Source organism: Pogona vitticeps, chromosome 5, assembly GCF_051106095.1.
Source record: "Pogona vitticeps strain Pit_001003342236 chromosome 5, PviZW2.1, whole genome shotgun sequence".
Lineage (NCBI taxonomy): Eukaryota > Metazoa > Chordata > Lepidosauria > Squamata > Agamidae > Pogona > Pogona vitticeps.
In genome coordinates this window covers 4,263,609-4,269,526 of record NC_135787.1, presented here as the reverse complement: position 1 = coordinate 4,269,526, position 5,918 = coordinate 4,263,609, and the positions used below count along the sequence as shown (strand labels likewise).

General features: G+C 46.8%; 1 long non-coding RNA gene across 1 annotated transcript; it reads right to left on the bottom strand.

The window, feature by feature from the left end:
• Positions 1-1,244: 1,244 nt before the first annotated feature.
• Positions 1,245-5,695, bottom strand: LOC140707659 (uncharacterized). Its single transcript, XR_012087836.2, has 2 exons — positions 4,551-5,695; positions 1,245-4,395 (listed from the first exon to the last, which is right to left on the bottom strand). It is a non-coding gene; the product is annotated as an uncharacterized LOC140707659 (long non-coding RNA).
• Between the last annotated feature and the right edge of the window lie 223 nt (positions 5,696-5,918).

Sequence of the window (5,918 nt, the reverse complement as noted above, 5' to 3'; positions counted from 1 at the left end):
CAAGCATCCTTTCAATGAATCCACACATTCTGTGCCCGCCTGCTCTGACTTTCGCAGAATCGGCCCCGCTTCTGAAAACAGGCACCACGACACTGGACTCCATCTCCTGCTGTGTTGTTTGACTACTGGTAGGGGATGTGAGGAGGAATTAAAGAACCCCTTAATGAGGGTGAAAGAGGAGAGTGCCAAAAACGGTCTGAAGCTCAACATCAAAAAAACTAAGATCATGGCCACTGGTCCCATCACTTCCTGGGAAATAGAAGGGGAAGATATGGAGGCAGTGATAGATTTTACTTTCTTGGGCTCCATGATCACTCCAGAGGGTGACAGCAGCCACGAAATTAAAAGACGCCTGCTTCTTGGTAGGAAGGCCACGACAAACCTTGACAGCATCTTTAAAAGCAGAGACCTTACCTTGCCAACAAAGGTCCGCATAGTCAAAGCTATGGTTTTTCCAGTAGTGATGTATGGAAGTGAGAGCTGGACCATGAAGAAGGCTGACTGCCGAAGAATTGATGCTTTGAATTGTGGTACTGGAGGAGGCTCTTGAGCGTCCCCTGAACTGCAAGGAGAACAAACCTCTCCATTCTGAAGGAAATCAGCCATGAGCACTCTCTGGAAGGACAGATCCTGAAGCTGAGGCTCCAATACTTTGGCCATCTCATGAGAAGAGAAAACTCCCTGGAAAAGACCCTGATGTTGGGAAAGTGTGAAGGCAAGAGGAGAAGGGGACGACAGAGGACGAGATGGCTGGACAGGGTCACTGAAGCGACCAACATGAATTTGACTCAACTCCGGGAGGCAGTGGAAGACAGGAGGGCCTGGCGTGCTCTGGGTGGCAATGCACCCTGCCCCGTGCCCCGCCACTAGAGGCGACCACCTCAGTTTCCTGCCCTGCCCAGCCCAGCCCTGTAGACCACAGACCATGCAGAGGTCCAGCCTTGGTACCTCCCCTTTTGCAAAGGATCTAGTTGTGGGAAGAACGGGTTGGGGTTTTATTGGCAACCTTGCACACTGCCTACGGTTTGAGTGACCAGGAGGCACATTTTTGGGCTGCAGGAACTGCCCATTTGTCCAGCACACACAAAAAATGTTCCATCCCTCCTTCTGAGTTCAAGACAGCCCCTGCCTCTCTGCTGAGTCCTTTTCCAGCCTCTTTAGTCGGTTGGAAGCCGTGTTTTTTTGTTTGCTGTTGGTCTGTTCACAACTGTAAGTATAATGAAATTTTTAAAATTCTTTCTACTACTCATGTCTCAGAGTGAGTTCATGAGATTCTAAGTGCCAATTAATGTGAAAGGGGTGGTCTGTCTGGGGAGCTTGAAGCTATTCTTCTCCGTAGGTCTCTGTACTTCGACTGTGTAGCTAAAAAGTAATAGTATCGGACATTCAAAGCTCTGGAACAGAGTCCTTTGCTGGAGACTCGAGTTGCAGAACTTACGATCAGGACTTATGTTGCACTAGTAACTTGACTCAGTGTATATATATATATATGAGAGACAAGAAGAACAGAAGCAAGAGAACAAATCAAGAGGCATACAAAAAAATCTGCTTTCCTGGACATTTCTGTGAGCTTCGGGTGGAAGTGTTGCCACTTTGGTCCTCATGATTTGCTGGGCGTTGTTAATTAGGCCATCCATCCTTAACGTATCGGAGCGCTGTCTTAATTAAAGCTGGAAGGCAAGACGCCTGGGTGGCTCAAACGTCACAAACAAGGAGATGGCTTCTAAAGATTGCTGTGGTCTTAAAACCTGAGTGGATTGTTAACTGCAGTGTCCCTGATGAATATTTACTTAGCTACGCACGGCACGTTAACATCCCAGGGCACTGTGCCTTGACCACAGGCTGGGGAAATTTTGAATTTTGCTTGATCAGGAAGAAGTTCACTATTTCCAGAGCTTGGAAATATTCTTCTTTTTTATTTTTGCTTCAACTCCCAGGATTCTAAGAACTGACATCCAAAAATAATAATTAAAAAAAATCCAAGCTATGGGTATGTCTAATTTTTCTAGGTGAATTTTCAGGAGATGCTGTTTCTTCAGAGTTGTTTCTTGCTTTTTATTGAGCAACATTTTGAAAACCACAGGTATCCCCACCCTCTGCCCCCAAGCCAGAAGCCCTGGGCATAAGACCTGGAGCCTTCATCACTCCAGAGGGTGGCTTTACTTCTCAGCTGTGGTCCATCCAAAGGTTGGGTCCAAGGGAAACCTTTAAAGGATTTCTAGAAAATGACCCAGAAGGATAAACCATCCCTCTGTCTATTTTCCTGGAGCAGGATGCTCAAAGTTGGAAAAGTGGCTTTTATCAGACTTTGTTGTTGTTGTTGTTGTTTAGTCGTTTAGTCCTGTCCGACTCTTCGTGACCCCATGGACCAGAGCACGCCAGGCCCTCCTGTCTTCCACTGCCTCCCGGAATTGGGTCAAATTCATGTTGGTCGCTTTGATGACACTGTCCAGCCATCTCATCCTCTGTCGTCCCCGTTTCCTCTTGCCCTCACACTTTCCTAACATCAGGGTCTTTTCTCTTCTCATGAAATGGCCAAAGGATTGGAGCCTCAGCTTCAGGATCTGTCTTTCCAGGGAGCACTCAGGGTTGATTTCCTTCAGAATGGGTAGGTTTGTTCTCCTTGCAGTCCAGGGAATCCCAAGAGTCTTTTTCCAGCACCACAATTCCAAAGCATCAATTCTTCGGCGGTGAGCCTTCTTCTTCATGGTCCAGCTCTCACTTCCATACCTCACTACTGGAAAACCATAGCTTTGACTATTCGGACTTTTGTCGTCAAGATGAGGTCTCTGCTTTTTAAGATGCTGTCAAGGTTTGTCATCGCTTTCCTACCAAGAAGCAGGCGTCTTTTAATTTTGTGGCTGCTGTCTCCATCTGCAGTGATCATGGAGCCCAAGAAAGTAAAATCTGTCACTGCCTCCATATCTTCCCCTTCTGTTTGCCAGGAGGTGATGGGACCAGTGGCCATGATCTTAGTTTTTTTGATGTTGAGCTTCAGACCATTTTTGGTGCTCTCCTCTTCTGCCCTCATTAAGAGGTTCTCTAATTCCTCCTCATTTTCTGCCATCAGAGTGGTATCATCTGCATATCGGAGGTTGTTGATATTTCTCCCTGCCATCTGAAGTCTGGTTTGGAATTCATCCACTCCATCCAGGCTTAAACTTCCTCAATCCTGCAGGAAAAAAAAAAGTTTCAAAACTCTTGATTATAATTTACTCTGAGGGGCACTGATTCTCCCAAGTATTAAGCAAAGCTCTTTTGTCAGCAACTTTGTTTCCTGAAATTATTTTACCTGGAGATGTCAAGGATCAGATCGGGGGCCTGTAGAGATGAGAGAAAGATAAGCCAAAGGAATACAGAAACTGTACAGATGTTACATCTTCTCTCTTGAGTCCTTAAAGAGACAAGCTCAGATGGGAAATAATATCAGTCGGAGGTGTGCACACTACATCATGCTGTTTGGCTTGACTTACGCCTGCCATACCTTGACTGAATCTTCTTTTGCTGTGGGAAGGAAAGAACAGCAGAAATCCTAGATCTGAAGGTTCAAGAGAGTGACAGGCACAGGGGAAACGGGTTTTGCTGGCCACGTTCCAGCTTGCTTAAGAGAGCCACATACATGTCACTGAAAACTAGAACAGGTTTCAGCAAAGAGGCTGAAAGGAGACACCGAGGCGTATAAGACTGCATGCGCTAATTGATACAGAGGGAGCTGCAAAACTATAAATCATATTTATAGTAAGTTTGTATTGCTCGTGTTGTACTGCTTACTTCTGCATTAATTTGTTTTCAATTTACTGGATTAATTGCATTTACATGCAGGCTGTTGCCCCCCCCCCCCCAAGAGTGCACATTGCACTGCTGGATGGTATATAACTTAAACAAACAAACAAATAATATAAACAGAACTATAATGTGTCTCATTTGAACAGAGAAGACGGTGAGCAGGTAACCTGTGCGTCTGCCGCTCATGATGCTGTCCAGGGGCTACTGACTGTGGACGACGGGTAACTTCAAGGTCCTTGATCTCCCTTCTTCTTAGGATTCTTTCTCCTTAATGGTTCAGAATCTTGCAGAAAAATGGTTAAACCGCAGAACTGCAGCCAAGACTCTATTCATGACCTGGCAGGCTCAGATAGCTGGCTCAAGGTCGACTCCTCCTTCTGAGATGGGCAAATTGAGTACTCATCTCCTGGCGGGTGGGTGGGAGGGATGTTCAGCCTGCATAAACTGCCCAGAGAGCACTTTAAGTGCTATGGGTACTATATAAGCCGCACACCTTGCCTTGTTTGAATCAAACTTGGAATGGACCGTCCTTCAAGCACAACGCATCTTCCAAAAGAGGACTGTACTTCTCTTTAACAACACCCAACAGAGACACTTGGTCCACATTATCTGTGTTAATGAGATGGACAAGAAAGAGTCAATCTGTTCTCCTATGTAAACAGAGCTCCTCATTTGGAAAAATGTCCACTAAGCGGCCACCCGCCACCCCCACCAGCCTTCTGTTTGAGAACCAGAGTGGCCAGGTGCATTTGAAGACAACCCACCTGGACCTTCACCTTGTCTAAACCTTCTCCTCTTTCCAGATCCGTTCCGCCGCTTGGTGCCAGGCCGGTTATCCTGCAACCCCCCGGACCGGCTCCTGGATTCTTAATAGCCTATAAGATCTTTTTATGGCCTTTTATCTGCTTGTTAATTTATATAGCATCTCTTCCTCTTTGCAGATTTGCTGTTTGGCTGGATAGATATTTCTTCTTGCATTTTATTATTTCAACAAAACTTGGGGCTGCTTTGAAACAAGAGGCGAGGGGGGGCAGGCAGATTTTATAAACCAAATAGATAACTTAAGTCAGAAGTCAAGAGTGCAAGACACACACAAAAATGCACCCAGAACTTCAGAATCACGTTGCTCAACCAGACCAAAGGCCAACCATCCCTCCTGCTCTTGACACAGCGGCTTGCCATGGGAAGCCTATCTAAGTGGCACATGGGTCCCTCTTGTGTCACATATCTCAGTAACTAATGTACATTGTGAATGCTGTATATCACCATCCTGTTTAGTATTCCGTGATAGCCCTAACCTCCACAAATTCATCGAATCCCCTTTTAAAGGCATTCAAGCTGGCAGCCTTCTCTGCATCTTGTGGCCGTGAGTTCCGTAGCGCGATTATATACTGTGTTGCCAAGGTGAGAGCAACACTTCACTTATGCCACAACGCTTCTTCTTCTGACGGTCTCTTGCTCCGGTGGAAGTCTCCCGGGCTCTGTGCCCAACCTAAGGTACGCATCTATGAGGTCGGAGAAGACCAGAAGACTTTTATAGCTCTTCCAGATTGTCTGGAGTTGGGTTCTAATTCACGTACACATTTAACTGCCTAAGGCAGCAACCCCTTCCGTGTCCCACTCAAGACGGACCTGCTTTGGAAGCCTCCTCTGAACAGGTAGAGCCTGCACTTCCCAGGCAGGACAACTGAGGGCGCTAACTCCACGGGAAGCCTGGGGAACGAGGGCAAGAAACCCGAAGGTCTCAGGAGTTGCACCCCATCTACGGAATGAATCGCCATCTCAGATCCGCCTGGTTCCCTCCCTGCTATCTTTTAAGAAGTCTCCCAAAACATTGTTATTCTGGCCATCTTTTCAAAACTCACCCACCAACAGCTGCCGAGAGCACCAGCTTCGTATAACTAACTGCCACCCACCCCACCCGCCCTTCCTTCCTTCCTTCCTTCCTTCCTTCCTTCCTTCCTTCCTTCCATTCCCTTTCCTCTCTCCTTCCTTCCTTCCTTCCTTCCTTCCTTCCTTCCTTCCTTCCTTCCTTCCTTCCTTCCTTCCTTCCTTCCTTCCTTCCTTCCTTCCTTCCATTCCCTTTCCTTCCTTCTTCCTTCCTTCCTTCCTTCCTTCCTTCCTTCCTTCCT